The sequence below is a fragment of the Gracilinanus agilis genome, chromosome 2 (assembly GCF_016433145.1).
Source record: "Gracilinanus agilis isolate LMUSP501 chromosome 2, AgileGrace, whole genome shotgun sequence".
Taxonomy (NCBI): domain Eukaryota; kingdom Metazoa; phylum Chordata; class Mammalia; order Didelphimorphia; family Didelphidae; genus Gracilinanus; species Gracilinanus agilis.
The window spans coordinates 423,322,457-423,349,599 of NC_058131.1; the positions used below are offsets into that span (position 1 = coordinate 423,322,457).

A 27,143-nucleotide genomic window follows, 5' to 3' on the forward strand; every position below is an offset into this window, starting at 1 on the left:
AGATGTATGCGACAAATACAGAGAAACAGGAAAGATTTATAAGAATTGATGCAGAGTGAAGTGAACAGAGCCAACAAAACAACATATACAATAACTACTGCAATGTAAATGGAAGAATGGCACACCAAAAATGCAAATGCAAAAGTGACAAATTTTTAAAAAATCAAGTAAGACTCTAATGAACAGATATAAGGTACCTCCAATCTATCCCTTGATGGAGGTGGGAGATCCACAGAGTTACACATTGCCCATTTTTTCAGACTTTTTCCATGTAAAATCAATTGTGCTGATTTATATTTTCCTCTTCAAAAAAACACCTGCTTGTCATATGAGATAACTCTTTGAGAGAGAGGCAAGAAAGTGGGATATAGGGGACAAGTAAAAGAAAATACAAATAAAAGTTATTGAAATAAAAGAGTAGTTTGAGATTACATAGAAAGGAAAGAAGTGACAACCAAGAAGCAGCATAGCTTCATCCAGAGCAGTTCATGTTTTACTGATTGAAAAGAAAAAAAATGTTGAAAGAGGAAAAAGTCATGCCAGAGTAATTTCATTTTCTTGTTCACAGAGTTATAAGACTAGGGAGTTCTGTCAACAAAGTGTATATCAACAAAACTCTTTGAAAAGTCTCCCATGCTATCCTTGAAGCAAAAATGGAGAGATGGGGACTGAATAGCAAACATACTTAGATTCGGAACTGTAGGAACTAATAGATGGAGAGAGTGGTGAAGACAAGGTCTCCATGGGTAAGAGGTGATTAGTGGTCAGACCTGGTGCTTCTTTACACTCTGTGGTGGTCAATCTTTTTATTTTTAATTTTTAGTAATGATTTCAATAACGTGCTTATCAAATTGGTTAAGTAATACCAAGCTGGGAGAGATATCTAATAGGCTGCAAAAAAATGGGGATTCAACACCTGAACAAATATTTATGAACTCCTTCATATATACAAGGCAACCACTTAGGATTTATCTACTAAATCATAGAAAGACTGTGATCTGCACTGGTGAGAGTCTCCATAATCAGGAGTTCACCCTGATGAAATCACAGATCCTTTATACATCCATATTGTTGCTGCTGTTTGTCCTTTGTTTTGAAGAGGACTAATGACATGTTGATAAAGGGAGAGGTATTATAAAGATTCTTCTCTCATGTTTCCAGTGCTTAGGTTAAGAAGATTTCTTGGTAGGTTCAAGCACAGAGATAACTGTTTAGCATCCTCTAAGGACCAATATTAAGTTTGAACCAGAGAGATGTATACTTGCCAAAGTTTCTGTCATGGAAATATTTCCTACATAAAATCCAAATGGAAGTATTCCCTGCAGGTGTTGAGATTCTCCTGGGGCTCCGATTTGTGGATGATATTATGATGCCAACATTAAGCCTTAGAACATAGTAAGGACTTTATCAATGAAGTCCATGGCAACTAAAAGTGATTGCCCTAGCAATCTACACAGTAGAAACCAAGTGGATTAAAGATGTCTATCCTGAGCATAAATATTCATAGCCCAGCAAAACAAATTCCTACATTGGTCATGTATATTAGAATATGTATATCTTTTTCTGCATTTTGAGTCTATCGTTACCTCTCTGATATGTTTTACCTTTAGTTTTCAGAATTCCTGGTTTATCATGGCATGCATCAGAGTTCTAAAGATTTTCAAAAATTCTTTATAAAGCTGTTTTCACTCCATAAATTGTCCTCCCAGTTCTCATTTCACCCTGTGCCAGTTCACAGAGATTCTCTAATTTTCTTTGAAACTATCTATTTCATCATTTCTTGTAGCACCATAATATTCTATTAAGTTCATTTATTAAGCATCCCCTTAGTTTCCAATTTTTGGTCACCACAAAGAGCTGGTATAAAAATTTACAAATTAAACTAAATATTCCAAATGTGGTCTGACCAAGCTGAGTGGTGGTAAGGGACTATTACTTCCCTCATTCTGGATGCTGTGACTTGTTTTTCTCTCTTTTTAAAATAGTATTGCTGCAGATAGGATTAGCTTTCAGACTTCATTATGAATATGTTTGATTCATATTCATCTCACAATACATCAAACTCCTCAAATCTTTTTAATTTGAAGTGTTGTTTGATCAAATGACAACATATGTAAAGTGCTTTGTAAACCTTAAAGGACTGTATTAATTCTGGTATGTCTTTCCATATTATATTGTGAAGTTGATTTTGTATTTATTTACCATAAATTATACATTTATCATAATTAAGTGTTACCTTATTTGATTGAACCCATGATTTTATCTTGTTAGTCTTTTTTGATTTTATTTGTTTCTGTAATTCAATGTGTTAGTAGGAAGCTAGATGGCACAATGTATAGAGCACTGGGTTTGGAATCAGTTAGACAAGAATCCCAAAATGGGGTCAATAAGAGTTGGACAGAACTGAAATGACTCAACAATAACTATGTGTTAGCTATCTGAAGCCAACTATAGTTTCAGATAGAGTCATTTAACATAGCTATATGAAACTAACCAGCTTCATATCTGCAAATTTGATGAATATGCCAAGTATGACTTTTCCAAGTCTCTGATTAAAAATGTTCAAAAACACAGGATCTGAGACACATATCTATATCACTAAGGATACTCCACTTGAAACCTCTCCCCCAACCAGATTAACATGGACCCATTAATGACTACTCTTTGATGGTGGCACTTTTGATATATCCTTGTTCATCATTGACAATGGAGTGCTTGAAGTGGTGGCCACAAATGGTTACACTCATCTGGGTGGAGAAGACTTTGATCAAAGAGTTGTGGAGCAGTTTATCAAATACTTTATCAAAAAGAAAAATTGAAAAGATATGAGGAAAGACAAAAGAGCTATGTAGATGCTTCAAAGAGAGGTTGAGAAGGATAAATGGACCTTGTCTTCTCAACATCAGGCTAGAATTGAAATGGAATCTTTCTTTGAAGGTGAAGACTTCTCTGAGACACTTACTCATGCCAAGTTTAAAGAACTAAATGGGGATTTTTCCAGTCTACTATGAAGTCCCTCTAGAAAGTACTAGAAGATTCAGACTTGGAGAAGTTTGATATTGATGAAATGATTCTTGTTGGGGGCTCTACTTGGATCCCTAAAATACAACTATTAGCGAAAGAATTTGGCATCAGAGGATGGCAAAGATTGATTCCTGGAGCATTAATCCAGATTAAACTGGTTTAAGGTGCTGCTGTCCAGGCTGGTATATTGTCTGGTGACCAAGATACTTGTGATCTGGTGGTACTTCTTGATGTGTGTCCTCATATTTGGCATTGAAATTGATGGTTGTGTCATGACCAAGTTGAGCCTAAGAAACATTGTTGTGCCCACTAAGAAATCTCAGATATTTTCTACTGCTTCCAAAAATCAATCAAATGTCACTATCAAAGTCAATGAAAGTATGTGACTTCTGACCAAGGATAGCCACCTCCTGGGAACATTTGACCTAACATAAATTTCTCCTGCTCCTCGAGGGGTCTCTCAGATTAAAGTCACTTTTGAAAGAGATGTGAATGGTATTCTTTGGGCCACAGCTGAGAACTTCTCCACAGCTTTGATATTTCAAGGGGTGTGGGTTGGCTTGGACCACTATTTTCCCAGGCAGGATCTCAGGGTCTGAATGTTAACTTGAACTTAGGTTTTGAACCTGGGATAACAGATGTGTGTGTGTGTGTGTGTGTGTGTGTGTGTGTGTGTGTGAGGGGGAGGCGGGGAAGTGGCTTGCTCTTCCCTCCTTGCTACAGAATTTTGATGGCTCTTCTCCTCTCTCACCTCAGTTCCCCAGATGGTCACTGCCTACCTACCTTTTGGGTTTTTCTTTTCTTGAAAGTTGTTTCACTTTGTCTCCTTGTTGGTTCTTTCACGCCTGTATTTGTTTCATGGTGATATTTTAATCTTTGTCAGAGAGGATTCTTGTAGTGACACGGAGCAGTTCTGGTTCACTCCTCCATCTTCTCCTATGCATTTTTTTTTATAAAAATCCCCATTTTATGGATGAGAAAACCAAGGCTCAAAGAGAAAAAGTAAGACTAGGATTTGGAGAGATAGGGAAGAAAGAAGGACTGAAAATGCTCAGAAGAAGGAATATGCTAGCGGAGACAGGGAGGATACCAACATGGCTGGGCTAGAGAATGAGGTAGAAAAGCTGGACACAAAAGTCTTCCACTATGTAAAGTCCATAATGAAGGCAGAACCCAAGGGCACAAACTCCCTGAGGGCAGTGACTCTTCCTGTTTGGCTTTTTAAAAAAAAATCCTGCTTAGCACAATATCTGGCAATAGAGGGTACTTGCTAAATGCTTGTTGTGAAATATATATTATCCATACAAAAATGGCCCACATAGGCTTTTCCTCCAGAGTGGTGCCTTTGAATTAGAGCCACTGCAATGCTGGCCACTTTGGGCCATATTTCCATGCAATTGCCATTGGATCCACAGGGCCATTTCACGGAAAGTAAATTTTCCTCTCTTTGTGGGGGGGTGGGGGAGGGATGCATGAACAGCCCTGGACAAACTCCTGAGAAGCGCAAACACTTACACTTTACTGCAAATGTAACCATAACAATTCCAAGCACTAATTTTCTACCTCATATAATATAGGCAAGTGCATCCCCACAACACCCCTGGGGCATATAACGAGCAGAGTCTTCAGGCTGCCTGCCTTCTTGAGCAGGGTCCCTGCAGCTGCTGATTCAATCACTGGCTGGCCAGCCTGGGCTACCAGAGCTGGGGCTGCTGGGAGAGAATTGCCAGTCTGAGGGGCTGGGGGTGATGGGTGGGAGGGTGGTGATGGCAGGTGGGTAAGACTGTGAGTGCATGGCACATTCATGTGTAAGCCCAAAGAGGTGCCTAGATCAGTGTGTGAATGTGTTAGTCTTCCCCAAATGGTGGGATCTCATTAAACCTTTAAGACAGCCATGGGAGGAAGTTTCATAGTGATTATTTTATCTATTTAACAGAAAGGAAATAGTTTCAGAGAAGTGAAAGCCCCACGCAGAGGCACTGGCAGATTTAAGCCTAGAACCCAGGGGTCTGGAGCTCTTAACATATCTTTCATATTCTGTTGTATAAGGGAATTGAGGAGATTAAAACTAAGCAAGTGGTTAAGTGTAGGAACTGAGTGAACCACACTGATGCCATCTTGGGGCTCAGTTCTGGAGCTAGCTCAGTTTCTTTCCTATTCTATTCAGTATGGGTCTAGGCCAATTTCTGTCTTTTGAGAAAACTTTATTCATTTGTAGGAATTGGAATAAATTTTTTACAGATGAGGATGACTGCATGAGTACATGTGTATATGGGAAGAGGGAAGTGAGTACCTCTGTGAGAGTCAGCATGGTATAGTGGATAGGGTCCTGGACTTGAAGGCAGGAGAACCTGGGTTCAGATCCTGTCTTGGGCATTAACTAGCTGTGGGACTTCAGTGAAGTCACTTGACTTCTGTGAGACCCAGTATCCTCTCCTGTAAAATGAGGGGGTTGGACTTGACTACCTCTAAAATAGCATCTAACTCTAAATCTCTGATCCTTTGACTATGCATGTGAATGTGGGACTATGTAGATATGTGAGTGAGTGAATAGATATTTATATGGATGTGTCCAAGAGAGCACAAAGCATGGATGAAGTCAGAAAGGCCTGAGTTCAAATCCTAACTCAGACACTTACTAGATGTATTATCCTGAGGAAGTCATTTAGCCCTGTTTGTCTTAGTTTTCTCAATTGTAAAATGAACTGGAGAAGGAAATGGCAGAAAACTTTTTGCTAAGAAAACTCTCCAAAAAGGGGGTTTTGAAGAGTCAGACATGATTTTAAAATGACTTAACAACAAATTGTAAACATATGAGAATGTCTGGGGTAACCTCCAAGCTGCCTATTGGGCTAGGAAGAGAAGAGCATATAGAGGTATGCATGGATTCATTTCCAGCATCTATTTGCAGATAACAGTTATGTTTATGGAGAGGGTGGGTTTCTACCTTTCCTTATCAAACTGCCTGCCTCCTTATAAAAGAGAGATGAAGGATAGAAGAGTGTGGGCTGTGATAAAGAAGGAAGGGAGGCAGAGAGAGACTTAGGAATAGCAATTTGAGGAGGGTTGGTTGGGGAAAGATTCCATCATTCAAACTTGGTGGAAGTGACAAAATTGGAACTGGAGAATCCATTGCTGGCCAGGATCTACTGACTAGTGCCTTACTGAACATTCCCCCTCCCCTCTACACCCTCTCCCACCATCCCCATACATTTTCCCCAGGTTTTTATACTTCCCAAAACTGTGGGATCTCCTTAAATCCTTAATACAGCCATGGCAGGAAGGTTTCATAGAGATTATTTTATCTATCTAATAGAGAGGAAACTGTTTCAGAGATGTGAAAGTCACACAAAGAGACATTAAAAGGCTCAAGCTTTATTCATTTGTGGGAACTGGGGGAAAAAGACTTTATTGCATTGTTTGAATGCCCTAAGTGGCTGGGAAACTGGACCATATATACCTACAGCTCAGAGACCCTGGTCAGATCCAAAGATTAATGTGAGTTTTCTCCCAATTGCACATCTCAATATGTCCAATTTGAAAACTGGCTCCAAACTGATCAATCAGTTCTTGTTTCAATGTTCCTTCAATTGTTTACAGATACTTGGGAGGAATGGGAAACCTTTTTTTTTTTTCTGAATTCATGGAATTGCACCTACTTGCTCTCCCCTCCCAACCTGGGAAGTTCCTAACCTTTCATTCAATTAGAAATCAGATTACCTAATATAATATTGCTTTCCTTTTAGTTGATCAATCTTATTTGTTTATTTTTAATGTATGAAAGTCTTTCTCCCCCTGTATTTGGGGTCCAGCCCTAAGCTGAAGAAGGGAACTGGCCCCAACTTGTTAGGCAATTGTCATGCATTGCTTAATAAATCGAAATTCCCAGAAGCTCAAGGCTGTGTTTCCTCAGTCATTTCATCTTTCACCCACCATAGGTGATATACAGCATGTCATAAAAACTCAATCAAAGTCCATAGCATGAAGACAGACAGATGGTAGACAGAACATACACACAAATGAAAATTAGATAGCACATAAATTAAAGGAGAAAGCAATTGGGCCTTCAAGGACTTTCAAAGTGATCAGTTACTCTAACTCTACTATCAGAAGAACTGATTGAGTCTCACAGAAACAAGATCTTAGAACTGGAAGGAGCCTTAGAGAACATCCAAGTTCAAACATAATTTAACCTATATTTGGGCAGGCCTTTTCTCTTTAACATCTCATCCTCTTCAGTCTATGCTTGAAAGGTCCTCAGTAATGGGGAATCTCATGACCACCAGAGGCAATCCATTCTACATTTGGATAACCTTTATTCTTAGAAAGTTTTCTCTTACATCACTGAAATCTGCCTCTCTGTATCTTCCCCACTATTGCTCCTACTTATGTCCTCAAGAGTCAAGAAGAAGTGTAATCCTTCTTCTATATGATAATCTGTGGCTGAGGGATAGCTATTATATCCTCTTATAAACCTCTCTTCTCTAGGACATATATTATACACATATAAAAATATATACATATATGTTTATTATCTATATGTAATATATAAGCATATATAAACATCCATACACATATACATGTATAGATAGATAGATGCCTCATTCTTTGAAGGGTTTCTCCTATAGTCTAGTCTAATTCTCTCACTTCTAGTCAACCTCCAGTTTTCTTCCTATCAGTTGTTTAGTAATGAAGACACTGATGTTAATGATGACTTTAGTCGTCTGAGGCAAAATTGGTTAAGAACCTCAGAGATCATTCAGTCCAGATAATATACTACTACTAATAAAATACTAATCTAGTTTAGAGAGAAGCAGTGGAAAGAAAGTAGGCAAAAGATCTGGTTTTGAATAACTAGTTGATACCTGTGTCTGGACAATTCAACCCACTTTTATGATTCTCAAGTTATATGTATATAGATATATAGATAAACCCTTACCTTTCATCTTAATATCAATACTATGCATTTGTTCCAAGGCAGAAGAGCAGGAAGGATTAGGCAGAGGGGGTTAAGTGACTTGCCCAGGGTCATATAGCTAGGAAGTGTTGAAGGCCAAATTTGAACCCAAGACTTTCCATCTTTAGGCCTGGCTTTCTATCCACTGAACCACCTAGCTGCCCCTCAAAGTTCGTTCTTTAGTGTGGCACTCCAAAGTTGACAAAATACTTCATATGGGGGTCTGATCATAACAAGATGCATTATCACCTCCCTTAGATTGGGCACTATCTCAAAATTCAGATATGGCAGAGAAAAATAGAGATGAGACTAATCAAGTAGTTTAGTCTTCTCTCCATTATAATCATCATTTCTTTAATCTGAAGCAGCTGTGTCATCTCTCTTTCTCTCATCCTTTTCTTTACCCCAGTATACCTTTTAAAATGCCTTTTTTCTTGTTCTTGTTCTTAACATTTCTCATCAACCTGAGTTCATTCTGAACCATTCTTATAGGACTCTGCCATGTTTAAAAAAAAAAAACATTTTATTTTTTTCCTCAATTTCATGAAAAAACATTTTTTTTAACCTTTAGGTAAAAGTTTGAGCCAAATTCTCATCTTCTGTTCTTCCCTCCCTGAGACAACAAGCAATCTGAAATAGATTTTACACATGTAATAGGATGAAATACCCTTCCATTTTAGTCATTTTTTGAAAGAGAACTCAAACAACGTTATTATTGCTATATGGATCCCATCTATTTAATTTAAGCAATCAATTGTTTTTTATTGGAAAGAAATAGGTCCAAAATACTAGCCCTGCCATTTTCTTCCTTCACATTTTAAAAGATGAAATTACTATTCAAGAAAACTAAGAATTTATTAGCTACATTAGCAGATATATCATGCCTCCATGACAGCATTGTAATCTGTTTCTCAAATTCCTCATCTGATTCCTTCTTCTGTTCAAGTAGTGTATTGTATCCTTCCATAATTTTTTGTTTCTCCAAATTGATTTTCACCCAAATGATGGTGTACATCATATATAATTTTAGTGGATATATATATATATACATATATATATGCACACTTATCCACTATATATATATTCACACATGTCTGTGTATGTGTGTATATATGTGTATGTATATGTATATCTCCACAAGAAGATTATATAAAATATACATTTGAGTGAAAATTTGGGTGAATATATATGTGTATATATATTTTTTATATGAACTATGCTGTACTCATTCTTTTTTATCTGTCCTGTTGCTTTTGAGCAGGCTGTATTTTTCATTCATATTCTGGTCCTTAAAACCATACATAAAGCACTATAGAAATATAAGCAGCTGCCATTATCATCATTATTTCATTCTTCTCAGTTATCTATCTATCTATCTATCTATCTATCTATCTATCTATCTATCTATCTATCTATCTATCTATCTCCCTCTCTATCTATTTAATAACTTCTATCTATTTAATAACTTCTGAGAAAATTATGACCTTAGAGGCAGAGAGGCTATTTCAGAATAGCCAGCCTGATTCCCAGTAGAGAAAGGCTGCTTCATCACTGTCATTCCAGTTCTATAACTTTCTCCTCCTTTTTGAGTGCTGATCAAAAATCCTTATTGACCCCAGGAGTGTTATTTCTTTAACGATGGAGTTTGATGACTGTCGATTGCAAATCCCTTACCCAGCTCTCTCTGTCGCCTGGACACAAAGGGAGCCCTGGGAGTAGATGCACTTCTTTATTCACCAGAGTGTTTGGGACTGACGTTAATTGGTCACAACAAAATTTAGTGTCAAACTTCCAAATGCTGCTCACAGCATCAACTTCAGTCAACGAAACCCAAAGCCAGGCAGTAAAACAGCAGCAACAATGGGCCGTAAAACAGCTTTACTGCAGCTGCTTGTTGAGCCCCTAGAGATGTTTAGTGTCCTGAGGATTTGGAAAGAATGTTGAAAGTTAATTTTAAGAAGTAGTAATGAACATAAATGCCAAATGTTCCAAATGACAGGGAGTAAAGCCAATTGGAGGGTCACTAGCAAGGCTAGGATAAGGACTGAATCTGACATCTTTTCTGGTTGGATCTGTGGATTTTAAGTTTTGGCTTAATAGAATTTAAAGATGGAAGAAACTCTAGGGACATCTAGTCCAAAAACATTATTTTACAGAGGAGTGAACTGAGGCCCAGAGCGGGCATGGATTTTGACTAAGGTAACAAATAGTTAAATGGCAGAGCCAAGATTAAGTACCCAGGTTTTGGATTCTAGGTCTCAACCACTTTCCAGGCTCCTTGGATGACTTCAATACCATTCTGCTTATTTCTTATAATGGAATCATTAAGTAATAGAAATTACAGCTAGGTAGCATGTATATGACAGGTTTAATATAAGTTCATAAGACACTGATCAAGAAAACTCACATCTTAGCTTCTATAAAGAGAAATATAGCATCCCAATTGAGGGAAATGTCCCACTACCCTCTGCCCTACACAGAATGTACCTGATATAATATATTTCATTTCTCAGGACTTCATTTTAGCAAGAACATTGATCAGCAGAAGTGCAGCCAAAAATTGATGGCAAGCATAGTAGAGAGTTAAGAAACCCTGCCCTATCAGGATCAGTTGAATTCAACTCAATTCAACAAACATTAAAATATATATATTTTGTGTTTTTCCAATTACATGTAAAAACAAATTTTTATATTCTTTTAAAAAAATTTTGAGTTCCAAATTCTCTATCTCCCTTTCTCCCTTTCCTATCTTTAAGAAGACAAATAACTTAATATAGGATATACATGTGTAGTAATGTAAAACATTTTTCGACATTAGTCATGTTGTGAAAGAAATGATAACAAAAAACCCTGAGAAGAATAAAGTTTAAAAAAAGTAAATTTTGATTTATATTTAGACTCAAATAACTCTTTCTGTAGAGGTAGGTAGCATTTTTCATTATAAGTCCTTTGTCATTGCTTTGGATCATTGCATTACTGTGAATTACTAGGTCATTCAGAGTTGATCATCCTTTGATATTGCTGTTGTCCTGTAAAATTTTCTCCTGGTTCTGCTCACTTTACTTTGTATCAGTTCATGGAAGTCTTTCCAAGTTTTTCTGACAGTATCCTGCCTATCATTTCCTATAACACAATAACATAATTCAGCAAACATTTATTAAGTACTTACTATATACTAATCAGTAGTCTAGGCATGTGGACAGAAAGACAAAAATTAAATGTTCCATGTCTCAAAGAACTAATATTCCACCACAACCTTATTCTGAGGGCAGAAAGAGGGAAGGCTGGATTCTCAGGAGAGGTTAGGGAGCATCTAGACTCCCTCTTCTTAGAAACTTCTTGCTTCTTTCTGTATCATATCTGACTTGGTTCCTTTTAGATGATAGCTTTCTATTCTCAACTTTCAGTGACCTTCCTGCTATGTCTTGAGATAATACTAATGTGGACTTGAATTTTTTACACAAAAGACCATCACAGAGAGTGAATAGTGAGCAAGCAAGCCCATAATAAATAGAAAATGGAGACATTTCACAGATAGAATATATTAGAAAATCCAGAAGAAAGAATGAGCTCTTTAGATGAGAGCAAACTGAAATATTACTCAACCTAATCTCATCTAAAGGGAAATTTTCTGAAGCCTCCAAGGAGACAAGTTGGAAATTAGAGACATATTGAGGACCCAACTTCCCCTTCCATTGCAACAAGAGAGTTCTCCCTTTCTTCCTTGTAATTGATTCTGGAGAAAGTCTGATTCTCTGTGTCTCTCTGTTTCCCTTGAAGCAAGAATTAAAAATTCCTCTTTTTCTCTTTTCTCTCTTTCATTTATGTAATTTTTCACTCCTTGGTATGAAAGAAGAGAAGTCATAGCTTCTGCGAAGGGTTCTTCTATGAAGGAGCAGCTGTATGGGGGATGGATTGGAGAGAGGAAAGATTGGATGCAATTAGTAAAATATTTCAATAGTCCAGGTGAAAGTTGATGAGGGCCTGAATTCCAGTGGTGATTAAATGCAGGAAAGAAGGGCCATGGATGAGGGAGAAGTAAGAAATAGAGAAGTAGAGAAGACTTAGAAAATTTAACCTTTTGCCTTTTTCTTATTTTCCTCCTCTTGGCAAAGGACTTATCTACTTTTATGACTCTCCCTATCATTCGATATTGCTGGACACTATAAATGTTTTTTAACTGGTATGAAATAAATGTGTGTGATTGAAACAACTGAGCATGGTTAACTTGGGAGAGAGCAAGATTCAATTGAACAAGTATATGCTAATTATATGTAAAGAACTATGTTAGGTGCTGGGGATATAAAGACAAAAATGAAGAGGTTCTTGCATTCAGAGTTTATATCTTCTGTGGGAGAAACACCATGTACCCAGATAAGAATGAACCTACATCAGAATCTAACCCTGAGTCATAATAACTAGGGAGATGGACGACCTTTCCCACAAGTCCTTTTGCTGCTGAAGTCGTGGACTACAGACTACCAAGAACAGTTTACAAAGGATTTGGAGCTGAAGGAGGAAGCCATAACTCAGGCATGCAAGATCAAGAGACCTCCATCATGAGCCCATGAAAACTTTGGCAGAGTTAAACACTTAGCACATGCTTTGTGTTTCTCTGCCTTCTCCTTCAAAGTCTCTGAAAGAAGAGGCTGCTGCTTGTGCCACAGGTGCAATCCACCTGATTGTAAGTGAGCTGAGAAGGGATAATGATGTGAGTGAGAATTGTGGACTCAGTGGTAGGAGATGATCTTTCTGCCCATAAAGACAAATTCCAGAAAGTCAACAAGACAAATTCCACAATTCTAGCCAGCTTCCCAGAAAAGAAAACAAGATCTGATGAAAGAGAAAAAAGTGCTTTTAAAAGCTAAAAATAGCAGGGGAAAGCAAACAATAAAAAAAAGTGAAAAAAGTGCAAGTTCCAAGGATGAGCCCCCACATGGAGTAGGAATCACTTCTAACATTCAGAGGTACTTATGTCATATAATACAGTTTTCAGGCCCATAGAATTTTGTATGAGTTATCTAATTGGTAGAGAGAATGATGGATCAAGGCCAGCAAGGTGGCACAGGCACATAGGAGGCTGGGCCTGATGTCAGAAAGATCTGATTCAAATCTAGCCTCTATGTGACCTGAGTCAAGTCAATCCTGTTTGCCTCAGTTTCCCCATCTGTAAAATGCACTGGTGAAGGAAATGTCAAAACACTCCAGTATCTTTGCCAAGAGATCCCAAATGGGGTCATTAAAAGTCAGATGCAACTGAAAATAACTGAACAACAACAGTGATAGATCAACACTGCATGACTGTCTGAGAAGCAGAGCTGATGTGAGAATTCTGGACAACTTTTCATGCCTGCTTCAAGAGAGAAACACACAGAAACAGACTCTTCAGGACCAACTCTGAAGAAGAAAAAGTGAACAACTTTCTTACTGATATGTAAGGGGAAGCTGGCTCCTCAACCTGTCCCTTATTTCCAGCTTGTATCTCTAGAGGCTTTAGGAAATTTCTCTTTGGGTGAGTTTAGGTTAACTAAGATCTCAGCTTGCTCCCATTTAAAAAGCTCAATTCCTTTTCTGTTCCCTCTATTCTGAAGATATATTTTCTAATATGTCCTAATTTGTAAAATTCTTCTCTTTCTACTTGCTAAGTGCTTAGACAAATGGATTTGCTTAGTCTTCATTTTTTGGTAATGATCTTTTATGTAATTTTTAAGAAGTATTTGGTTGGAAGGGGCCGAGTTGATGGAAATAGCTTAGTTTACCTTCCTGCTTTAAGGGATAGTGGTCTTGGAAGCTAATGGGTTCAGTGTTTTTAATCTAAAAAGTAGTATTTTTAGATCAGCAATACTAATGAGAGGGAGTAGATATAATTCTTGTCCAGTATCCTATCTCAGTGGAAAATGCTGCTTCTTTCTTTTGCTCCTCTCCAGGAAGGAGTAAAAAGAAACATTGGAGGGGAGTCACCAAGATTTCAAAGTAATCTACATGCCTCCCATGAGCCATATTTAGACAACTCATTCAACATACACATTCAAGTGGCCAGAACACATCTTACATGTATGTCAGGGTTACTGTGGTAGGATGAATACAAGTGCAGCAATAAATAGGAAGGGAGAGAGAAAAGAGAAGAGAAGAGAAGAGAAGCAAGAAAACTCTCCTTGAAGGTTCCCAAGAAACAACACTCCTCTTTCCTTAAAGTCTGGGCTTCTGGCTTGCCAATAATAATAGTCTAGGGGAAATTTATGACTTCAGATTTTAAATATCTCTTTGTTTTTGTCTCACTTTTTTATCACCTTGATCTGGCTAAGGAATTTAAGGCAGTGGATCACTACTGGGTTGGTAACTTCCTGGGGAATAAATCAATTACTTGTCCACCTCCCCACTCTTCTACCTCATACTAGATGCTGGATCCATCTTCTGTTTCTCCAGAATGCCCAATCCCCAAATCTCTACTGGTGAGGGTAACATCAAAAACAAAATAAAGTTAATGATAAATAATATATTATATAATACTAGAATGGAGAGTAGTATTAGAAATAGACAGAAAATGGAGCGAGGAAACTTACTGTGGGAGTATGTAGACTGGAATGAGCCAGTTACAATGGGGACCAAGAGTTTCTTGCCCTAACGCTTATCTTTCTGTTCAGGGCAGGGTCTCTCTGAGTTTAACCTCCTGATAGTTAAGTTTCTATATTAGAGCAAAAATGAGTCACTCCTAGGCATTTAATAATTAATAAAAGATTTCATTAACCATGGAAGGAGAGGGATATTCCAGAAGGATAGGCATTGAGGATACAGCTGATTCAGCTGAGCACAACTCCTTTGTTTTAATTATCCTTTGTGATGCCCTAGACAATCCCTGAATCTCCCCAATACTACTTTGTAGTCAGGTGATGAGGAAGTGACATCAAGAGTTTGAGCCTTTAGTGCCTTGAGCCTACCAATTCTCAAGAATATTTCCAATATCTTTAAATGAAAATCAGCCAGACCTGCATGGTGTTAGTGTAATGCTCCTACCACACTCATAGAGAAGAGGTGAGGAAAAACTCCAGAGGAGTTTGGAAGTTGATGACCTCTGCCCTTTTCCTGGCTCAGGGGCCTGGGAGGAAAAACTCATTTTCATGGGTAGTAGGGGTTATCTCTCAAATAAGACAGCACTCATACTCTTGTCCTTTCTCTGATGCATAAGTTTTTAAATTTTTATTTAATTATTTATCTTTTTCAGTTACATGTAGGAACCTATTTTGACAACTGTTTTCTAACATTTTAGTATTCAAATTTTTCCCTCCCTTTCTTCATCCCTGATGTTGTAAATAGCCTGATAGAGGTTATACCAATGCTTTCATGCAATACATATTGCTCATGCTCATGAAATTACTTTATCACACATGGAATAAAACACTCATGAAAGAAATAAAGTTTTATTTGTTGTTGCTTAATCACTGAATCATGTCTAAATTTTTGTAGCCCATGGACTATACCTGGCCCTTCTAGCCTCTACTATATCTTGAAGTCTTTCCAGATTCATGTTTATATGTGCATATAGATGTAAAAAGTGGGGGTTGACTCAGAGGAAAGGCACTGAGATTAAGGAGGACTAGGAAAATGTTCTTATAGAAGGTAGGAATTTGACTGAGACTTGAAGGAAGGCAGAAGGCAAAAATGAGCTGGGGGAGAAAGAAATCCAGGCAGGGGAACAGTCAGAGAAAATGATCAGCAACAATATATAGAGTGTGTTATTTTGGCAACAACAAGGAGGCCAATGTTGGATAAAAGAATACATGGACGGAGAAAGGTCTGAGAAGACTGTAAAGATAGGAAAGGATCAGGTTATGAAGGATTTTGAAAGCCAAACAGAGGATTTTATATTTGATCCTGAAGGAAACAGGGAGCCAATAGTTTATTGAATAGGGGTGTGTGTGTGTGTGTGTGTGTTGACACGGTCACATGTATGCTATAGAAAAATCAATTTGACTGCTGAATGGAAGATGGATTAGAGTGGGGAGAGGCTAGAGGCAGGCAGACCCACTAGCAAGCTATTGCAATAGTCCACATATGAGGTAATGAGGGCCTGAACAAAGCTAGTGACTACAGCCGAGGAGAGAAGTGGGTGTATATGAGAGATTATGCAAAAAACATGACAAGATTTGATAATTGATTGGATATGGAAAGTGATAGTGTGGACTTGAGGATAGCACCTAAGCTGTGAGCACTGGATGATCTGTTTTTGATACGCTGAGTTAAAAGTTTGAAAAGTCTAGTTCAATAGACAGTTGGAGATGCAAGATTGGAGATTAGGAGAATTTCTTTTTCACCAAAAAAATCTTGGCTGATACTACTAAACTATAAAGAGAAATACAATAAACCTTTTTGGCCTGTATTGAAGGCGTTGCTGGGCCTGTGAATATGGAACTTGTTAAGTATTTTTGATTCCCTTTTCTATTACAATGAACAGCTATATTTTCATGGTCTGATGCCTTTGCCTGGAAAAAAAAAATCCAATTCAGTTGCCTAAGGCATGAATTGTAAAACTACTGGTATTCTTTTATTTTCCATTGTAAGAAGGCCCTGCCCATGTGAAACAGGGTTTTCTGTATCTGTGGTTTTGGAAATAGTTTTAACCAAAGGGAAAACTGAAACTCAGTATGGGAAAGTGACTTTCAGAGAGGAAAATTTTTGGCACATTATAAGAGAAATCTTCCTAAGAGTCTGACGCCCCAAAGAGGAATGAGTCGCCTTAGAAATTTTTTGTCTGAGATGTTGCAGAAGGGATTACTGTATGGGCTGGGTTTAGCTACCCACTGAGATTCTTTTTGCAATCCTGAGATTCCACAATTCTATGATGATGTAAGTCACTGGTAAAGCACAGATCAGCCCTGATTTCCTGATGCCTCATTATAGCATTTGTAGTAGGATAGGAGCTCAGAGAATAAACTCCTCATTTTACAGATAAAAACAAAATGAAGCAAAACAAAAAAACTCAAAGAGGTAGCTCATAGTCCAATGGGAGATGCAAGACTTCCAAATAATAATAAAATAGAGAATAATAGCAGTTAAGTGGCTCAGTGGATAGGGTACTGGGCCTGAGTTTAAATCTGGTCTCAGACACTTAATAACTGTGTGACCATGGACAAGTCATTTAGCCCTGTTTGCCTCAGTTTCCTCATCTTTCAACTGAGTTGGAGAAGGAAATGGAAAACCACTCCACTATCTTTGTTAAGAAAACCCAAAATGGCATCACTATGGATCACACATGGACATGACTGAAATGATTGAATAATAACACAGGATAATATCTAAATAAGTGCCAAAATTTAAAACAAAACAAAACCTTTTCCTGATGACACCAGCAAGATCCCCTTTTCCTGTAAATTTTGCTGGCATCTTTTTTATGCCTCTCTGTTGGCCTTTCTCACATCTGGCTTTGGCTTATTTCTATGTCTCATCTTCCCTTCCAAAATGTTAGAGTGTGAGCTCCCTGGGGATAGCAGCCGTGCCTTCTTCCTCTGTGTATCTATCTATCTCCTTGGCATTGGTCACTGGAGGACCCAATTTGCCCAATACCTTTGCCCCAGAGCCCCAGTAATCTGCCTTTGGGTCTACCCTCAGCACACCAACCCTAAACAAGGCAGGCAAAAGGCAGGCTGTGGAATGACGTTTGACAGGTAGCAAATCACCCCTGACTCTTAGGAGAATAACACAATTATTTTCCAGTGTTTTTCCAATACTCACAACATCTGTCTTTACCTTTTAATTTATGGGAATTAACAATTAGTAATGACAGTTTAAACCTCTATGAAATATCCCTACAGGAATTAAGGCATGTAATAGTTACAGTAATCACTTAGGCTTTGGTGCTACCTGTATCTGGGAGGGGAAAGAGAAGGACATTTATATAAGCACCTACTATGTGTCAGACACTGTGCTACATGTTTATAATTATTATCTCATTCAATTCTCAGAATAATCCTGTAAGTGAGGTGCTGTTATTATCCCCATTTTATAGTTAAGGAAACTGAGGTAAACAGGTAAAGTGACTTGCCCAGGGTCATACAGTTAGTAAAAATCTGAAGTTAAATTTGAACCCAGGCCATTCTGACTCAAGGCATAGCACTCTACTATACTACCTAGCTGCCAGATGTACTATATTTGATGTCTCTTTTTCAGACTGGGAGAGAGGAATCACTGGATCCTCCTTGGGTGTTAAAATGGGATCCCTAAGTCTTTATGGTTACTACATCTTTCCTTTGAATCATTTCTTGGTATTCTTCTCAGTTTACCTACCTCTGTTCTCATCAACTGTCCATCTGACTCTCTGGACTTCACAGGATTCATGGAAAAATTGCTAGACTTGAAGTCAGGCAAGACCTGAGTGTAAATCCTGAATCTTAACTTTTCCTAGCTGTATAGTAAACAATAGAGCTGCCACATGGCCATTCTTGTACCCAGACTTGTCCAAGGATCCCCTGAGATCTCTTCTACCTCAGTGTTTCCTGCCCTGGTCCCCCATCTCTGTTCTCTTTCAGTCCCTGGTGCCAGAATTCTCTACTCTATGCTCTTGTTCCTAGATGAGCCTCATGTCCATTATCTATAGACATGTCTGTCTCACTAAACTGCTCTAGGTTGGAAAAACGACTCCCAGTGGTTTTATTCTTGGCTTTCTCTATCAGAATTTGGTCTGGTCTGTTTTCTAGATTTTTGTCAAGGAGGTTTGGTGGGTTTTACACTCTAATGCTTCCTCTTACTCCAATATCTTTGCAAAGACCATTGACTAAGATATAGATGGACAGCTAGTTACCATATCCAAGGAACGAGAGAAGCCACGATGCTGTTGTGGGACACGAATAACAACAAGCTCCAGATGAAATGGAGTGGGTAGGCTTGTATCCTTTGGTCAGCTTTTTCAGTCAATAATCTGCAAACCCCAGACAAAGCTTTTTTGGTGGGGGCAATTGGGCACTGGGGGTGGGGAGACAGCATCTTTTCTACTGTTTGTAGAAAGAGTTTATAGGAGAGTAAGTATATCTGAGGCCACAGATGTCTCAAATTACTCATGTTTCCCGATCATTAAGGTCAGACCATAGAGGCAGCAAGGGGGCACAGTGGATAGAATTCTAGGACTGGAGTCAGGAAGATCTGAGTTCAAATCGAGACTGATATTCTTACTGACTGTATGACCCTGGGAAAGTCACTTCTCCTCTCTTTGCCTCAGTTTCCTCAACTATAAACTGGGGATATTAATAATTCCAAACTCCCAGTGTTGTTGTGAAGATCAAGTGAGGTAATAATTGTAAAGTGCTTAGCACAATCATGTTATAAATGTTAACTATAGTTATTGTCTTGCAATTTCTCACCTAGATCCATCAGAGGAAACAAAAGAGGGCTCAGAAGGTGTTGTCAGGGATGCCGATGCTGACCTAGCCATAGTTATCTCTATTGCTCAGACTCGACCTGTAGGCTGGCTGCCATAACGCTTTTAGGAGTTCTCAGTATGACACATAACTCTCCCCAAGGGCAGAGACACATAGGGAGAGCCACCCAGCTAACTAGACAGCGCCGTTCTGCCACACAGTGGTCCCACATGACTTTCTTGTTCTACCTCCTGTCAACATACTCAGCTTTGTTGCATAAAGACCAGACAAACCAATAGTGGCCCCAAAGCCTCCAGGGAAAGGTCTGCTCTCATAAGCCTGTTTGGGGGAGGGGGAGGAAGGAGGGGGAAACTAGCACCCACGTCAGGGTTATTGGCAACAGCTGCTATCTTCCTACCCCCACAGATCAATCGTTCTGCCAGTCCTGATTGTGAAAGACCCGAGATGTGATCTTGGCATATATCAAGACCATCAGCCAATTTCATCCAGGCAGCCCTGTCTGGCCTTGACAGGTGTGCCCCTACCCCCCTGGCGAAGGTGTTAATTAAGTCAGACCCAACATCTGGCCAGGCAGCCCCATGAAACATTCCTACCTCTTCCTCACATGGAGCCAGCCTAAGCTGGTCTGAGTTAATTAGCAGGCATTGGTCACGGCCCCTTGGTGATAACCCATGAATAATAACAACACACGTTCCCATAGCACTTTAAGAGTGTCTCTGACAGCAAGTTGTGAAAAGATCATTGCCCCCATTTTACAGGTAAGGAACTGAGGTTTTAAGGCATCATTTGATTTGCCCATGCTAGAGGCAGAATGCAAAATTCTTAGCGTCTCCTGATGAAGTCCAGAGTCTTCCATTAACCCAGGAAGGTGACAATTTCAGAATGGAGCATGGTGGAGTCTGCACTTTGTTTGGCACTGAAATAGGATAGAGGTATACCTCCATCTGTGAGGAGTCTTTTCTAGGATGTCTTCCAGAAAAGACACATCAAATTCTTATATATCAAATCTAGTTTTCCCATCAACCTGCCTAAGTATGTGCCAGATACACTCTCTCCTTTCTCTAGTATCTCCTTAGCCTCCAATTCCTTTGCCTTTCTACCAGTCTCAGTCTTTCTTCCAGATATAATCAGCCACAATCTGGGTACCTTTTTGCCTTGGTAGAAGCATGTGTGTAATTAGAATTTACTTCCCAGGACTCTCTTTCCCAGCATCGCATTTGCATATTTACATTATGTACAAATGTAGGGAAGATATAAGTTTTCTGTAGCTCCGCCCTCTTTCTCTTTTCCCTTGGGAACTTGGTTTGTGGAGGTTGGGTGAGAGCCAGGCAGGAAAAATTCACTCACATGATCATACTTAAGTTTTGTAATTTGTTCTTTTATTTCTTCTACTTCAAGTGATTGCTAATATATCTTATAAAATATAATAATTGGAGTTATTGGATATTAATTTAAATTTTACACTCGTCAATGTCCCAAAGCAGCTGTTTTTTGAAAGGAACTTTAGTGTTAATAACCTTTTCCTTCTGTTTTAGTATCGATTCTGAGACAGATGAGTCGCAAGGCTAGGAAACTGGGGTTAAGTGACTTGCCCAGGGTCACACAGCTAGAATGTATCTGAGTCCAGATTTAAACCCAGATCTTCTCGCCTCCAGGCTTGGCTCTTTATTTACTTACTATCCCTTTAATATACATAAGTTCTGCTTTTCACTTGTTAGATGCATATCTGGGTGTATTGTACATAAAAATAAATGTAACCAAAAAATGAAATGAATTAGAGAGGGGGAGTAAGAGATCTGAGGCAAGAAGTCCAGTTAGGAGGCTCTTAAAATAATCCAGGCCAAAGGGATCAGTTGTGATGTGGTAGAAGAGAAGTGAGAGAGAGATTATTGAAAGGAAAAAAAGACCATTCTTAAAAAATATTGTAAAAGCAAAAGGTTACAAATAAATTCTATGCCTATTAGTTGGGGTATGGCAGAATAAATTGTGATCCATGAACATAATGCTTTATAATTGTGCCATAAGGAACAAAGAATATGAAAAATTTAGGGAAATATAGGAAGATTTATTTAAAGTGACATAGAGTGAAATAAAGCAGGTCTCCCAAATCCATTATAATATAGATTGGAACAAAATAACTGAAACAAAGATTAAATGGTGATAAAAGACAAGTTAAACATGAGGAATGGTGTTGGGGCTACCTGGTCAGAGCAAACAGTTTTCTCTGGGCTTAGTAAATGGCAACAACAAAAGACTGCAGTGACCTATTTATTATACCATGTCTTTTGGTATAGTCTTTTTGCTTATATTTGTCTACTATGTTAAAACAGAACTTATCAATTAAAACAATTTAGGTGGAGACAGTAGGAGTGGATAAAAATAAGGTACAAAATCATAGAATTTTATATCAGTATGGGGTTGCACAGGTAGCTGGGTCCAAATTTGAATTGGGGTCCTCTGATTACAAATCAGTATTTTTTCCAATATACCACAACACTCCTCTTACACCATGGTACATTTCAGAGTTAAAATCAAAATGTCCTGGGAAACAATTGAATATAGGGGATGAGGAGAAGATCCCTTGAAGGTATAAGAATGGGATTTGTGCAAGGCGGATGGGACAGGAGGAGCCAGAGAAGGAGTGGCTGACAATTGGTGACAGTTAAGACCAGAGGGAATTTTGGGGAATGCTCCAGAGGAGGAACTTCCAGCGGAGGACTGAGAGAGGGAGGAGAACATCCCAGCTTGAATCCAGTCCTGAGGGCTTCCTGAGGATCTTTCATTGGATATTGAAACCCTGATTCCTTGGTCAAAGGCATCCCATTGCTTCTCACCCTGCAAGACTTCAACAAAAGAATTAGCTAAGTTTTGGGACTCCATTTTGGGAGTGATCTCTTAGGCTCCTTCTCCCATTACCCAATCTTGCTGAGAGACCCTGTCCAGTCTAACTTGCAATTATAGAGAAGGATAGAAATAGAAACAGAAGGAGAAGGAGTGGGAGACGCTTAGAAGTGGGAATCCTAAAGGTTCCCACCTGAGCGATGGACCCCATAGAAATAGAGAAGAGGGTGCCCCAAAATCCCTCTGCCCTTCACCCTTTCCCCAATCCATATATTGATATTAATAAAAGACATTTATTAGTCAGATAGCATTCCAGAGGGCCTGAGAGACGAGGGGGAGGTGAATCATAGCTTGGTCTGGCTGCCTCCATCTTGAAGCCAGGCCACCCACTGTGAAGTTGACTGACCTCCGAGGAGGCTTGCGTGAACCCCACCCTCATTCAGAATCAGATTGGGGTCCTCCATACCTTGTCTTAAAGGGAAGCCTTGCCCCCAACTCCTGTGGGGTGGCACGACCATCCAGGTTATCCAGTTTTGGAGTTATACCCCCTCGAAGTCTACTGCAGTGCATATTTGGCCCTGAGGAGAGAGCTGGAGGAGAGTCACCACCTCATAGACTTAGACTCTCTCCCCCTCTATCATAACATTCATTGGCAGGCTCTCATTATTCTTATAAAGGTTACTAAGAAGATGCTATTGCTACCGACTGGCACTTCTTATCAAAGTCAGCCTAAAAACTTCCCTCCAGAACCTTTCCAATTTCATTAAATTTAACAAACATTTATTAAGCACCAACTTGCACAAAGAGAAAATCAAATTAAGGAGAAAGCCATATAGGGGTTGAGATCTCTCTTACTAATTTGTTTTTCCTATTTCCAATGTCTCACTTAGTTACTCAGACCTCTTGGGCTCTGAGCCTAACCACTTAAGAAACAGAACTTGCTTGATCCTTCCCTTGTATCTGCTCAGTCTTTCCTGACCCAATTTTGGGAACTCAAGAGATTCGATTCCAATCAGTAATTGTTAGCTACTTTCTCTGCATCTATATATGCAATTTTATGATGAACACTGGTTATTAAAAAGTGACAAAATGTCAGTGCCCATCTTGAAGGAACTTTATAATCTAATAAAAAGGATATGAAAAACATGCATACTATAAATATGTTATAAAATAATTGGTTGGCAGCTGTCCTTCATTTTTTAAGAGAGCTAAAATGATGTCATAAATGATGTCTTTTGGCTCTGCATAAATTAAATTTAAGAGGAAAAGAGTTGCAAAGTCATTGGTCTTTCTCTTTCAGAGTCATCAAAGTCCAGTAGCAAGATAAAAGTCATGATGACTGGTGGTGGCCCAGGGTGTGGTGGATGAGCTTGGCTCCTTTGATGTAGAATGAGTTAAAGGCAAAAGAGTGCTCTAGGAATATTTAAAGGGGTAGATACATATTTCCCTGAGGCCATAGGGAAGGACAGCTGGGAAGGCTCAATGAAGGATGTTGCATTTGACCCAGTTCAACCTATGCAATACACAACCCTTTTCTTTTGAGCTGAATCCCCACTAGAGGCCTCTTCAAACAAGTATTGACCTGAGGTCATCAATCCCCAATGGACCAGCTAGATCATTCACCTTCTACTTTTCTGGATAAAATGAAAACATTCAGGTGAAAAAAAAACACTGGTGGGGATTAAATGGCTTGCAAGTTTAATATGAAGGCAACAATGTGTTGTGACAGGCAGAGAAGCTGATATTATCTCAGACTACATTAAGTGACACCCCATAGCTCAAAGTTTCTCTTCCTTGGTCTCACCCAGGATACTATGGCTAGATTTTGGTTCCAAATTTCAGAAGAAGCATTTATAAATTGGAGTATGTTCAGAGAGAAGGGACTAGGATATGAAGGAACTAAAAAACCATGTTATTCAAGAAGCAGTTAAAATAACTGGGGATAATTAGCTTAGAGAAGATAAGGGGAATGTAAAAGTTGCCTTCAAGTATTTGAAGGACCATCATGTGGAAGAGCCATTCAACAGATGGTTCCCAGAATTACATAATAATACAATTGAAAGGGAACTCAGAGACTATCTGGCACTTGATACAATCTGTGTCTTCTATAACATGTTTGACAAATGGTCATCCAGCCTTTGAGATTAAATTCTTTTCTCTGATTTTTAATTCTTTCATCAAAGGCTCTTTATTGAATATTTTTCTTGTATTTTTGAAATATTTATATCCTTATGTATTTACGTGTGAGATTTTTATGCTATAAAACATGCTCAATTTTTGTGATCAGTTGAGAAATTTATAAACTTCTTTTTATTTCTACTTAGTAATCATCAGAGGCCTACATCATATATTGTTTTTCAAAAGTTCTATTTATGTTCTTTTCTCTTTATCTTTGGGCTAGATTCATCTAGATCTGAAAGAGATACACTGAGGCCTCCCACTACTAAAGGTTGACTATTTCTCCTTGCAATTTGAACTTTTCCTTAAATATTTAGATACTATTCCATATAGGATATACATATTAAGTATTGATATTGGTTTATTATCTATAGTGCCTTTAAACATAAACATATGGTACCTTTATCATGTATATTTTTACTACTTTTTTTTAGTTCACCTGAACTCAAATTATATCTTCTTATTTTAACTCTATGAATCTTTGTGTTTTAAGTATATTTCTTATAAATAGCATACACTAATTCAAATCTGCTTTCTAATCTATCCTGCTATCTTCTGTTTTATGGATGAGTTTATTCCATTTATGTTCAGTGTTATGATTATTATGTATTTATCTTTCTCCTGTTCTCTTATACTTTTACCTCAATTTCCAAACATTTAAGTCCTCCTCTACCCATTTCCCTATTGATTTTAATGTACTTTTATACTTAACTCTTTGTTGTATGTTTGGAGAGAGTGAGTAGCTGTTTTCAACCTTCTTTTACCCTATTCAGATAAAAGTAAGAAACACGAGATGCTTATTCCCCCACTTCCTCCACGTTTATTTATTATTCATCTTGTACAACCATTATGTAAAATAACAGATTACTTCTCCTTCCTCTTCCTTTCCTTCCCCATATCTCTCATTTCATTCTCCATGAAAAACAAAATGAAACTGTCACCAATTCCTCTACCTATCTTACTTAACCCTCAAGGATATTAAGACTCTGAGAGGATACTTATTTTTTGTCCTCTTATTAAAATATAAATAATTCATTGTCATATAGGTTTGTTTTTTTAGTCTCTTGGTAGCTAGACCTTAGGCTTTGTCTTGAGCCTTTTTCTATCTCATTTTTGCACAATCCTAAAAGTGGAATTGAATCATTTCCTGGCTATTCCCATGTCATTACCAAACCAGATGTTGAGTGTGCTGGTAGTAAGCCTCCTGAAAGACCTCAGGGACTTCTTTGGTTCTTACTCTTCCTTTGATCTAGTTTAAGACTAAATTAGAATGTTTGGATTCCATGTCACATTGAAACATTTATCTTGCAATACAGTGATGCTATAGATAGAATACTGGGCCTGGAGGCAGAATGACCTGAGTTCAAATCCAGACTCAGATACATATCAGCTGTGTGATCCTGGACAAATCACTTAACCTCTGTCTTCCTCAGTTTCCTCAATAGTAAAATGTAGACTATATCAACATTGACCTTATAGGGTGGTTGTGAATCAAATGAAATATCAAATGAGATAATCATTGCAAAGCACTTAGTACAGTGCCTAGCATATAGTAAGAGCTTTATAAATATTAGTAATTATTATCATTTTTATTATCTCCAGGGTGATTGTGATGATCAAATGAGATAATATTTGTAAAGTGCTTAGGAAGCTGTTTGTAACATAGTAGGCATTTCACAAATCCTTATTCCTTTTCCTTTCCTTTGTAAGATTTATTTAATATATTTTTAATAAATTAAATTTATATTTAATATCAAAATGCATTAGCATTCCTGACTTTGTGTCATCTGTAAATTTGGTAAACATGTCATTTACACCTTTATCCAAGTGACAGATGGAACTGGTAAATGGCAAAGAGCCAAGGAAAGATCCCTTAGGCACTGTACCGGAAGCCTATCCCCTTCCAACAATGATGACTTCTCTTTGGTTCTAGCATTTTGATCAGTTCCTATGCCTTCTAAGTATGCTATCTTCTAGCCCATACCTCTACCTTGTTCACAACAATTGTATCAGAAACTTTATTGAAGTGTTGCTTAAAATCTAAACAAAGAAATCTAAAACATTTCTATGATATTCTAGAATTCGAGATTCTAGTAATACTGCTCAAATATAGGAAACGAGATTACTTTGGCATGAACTATTACTGATGAAGTCATGAAAGTTTTTGTGATTTCTTTTTGCTTCTCCTCTATCTTAAAACTACCAACCAACTAAATTCACTACCTGCCAGCTAAGATGAATATGTACAATTGTAGGGAGATCATTTTGGTCCAACAAATGGGGCAAAAGCTAATATTGGAGCCTAAAAGTGGAAATAAGTTGTTTGAGGTAGTAATGAAATCTCCATTTTTAAAAGTATGCCAGCAGAGACTAGAATAACTTTTGTTGGGATTTTGTAGACAGAGTCTATAATTTAGGTGAGATTTTCTAGATTTACTAGATAATCTTTATGGTTCTTTTACGATTCTGTCCAGAGACTGTTCCTGAAGCTTTTTTGAGCCTCAGGAAAGGTTTGGTCCACGCTTGAGGTGAAAGGTCCCATCAGCATCTCTGATCCAACTTCCTCTAGCCCAGGACAAACACAACCAAGCATGACATTATTGCAGCCTCAGGATGTGGCTGACAGGATTATCAGTCTCGATTCTTCATGCCTAAGCTTTCCCCACCAGGAATGCTATTTGAGTTTCAGTAGCTCAGGCTTTTCCAGTTTCCAAATTCTCCCAATGTAAGGGATTGTTCCAATTGTTGGCAGGACTCCCAATGTGATACTTCAG

General features: G+C 38.2%; 1 pseudogene; it reads left to right on the top strand.

The window, feature by feature from the left end:
- Positions 1-2,663: 2,663 nt before the first annotated feature.
- On the top strand, positions 2,664-19,449 carry LOC123233886 (annotated as a pseudogene).
- The last annotated feature ends 7,694 nt before the right edge of the window (positions 19,450-27,143 follow it).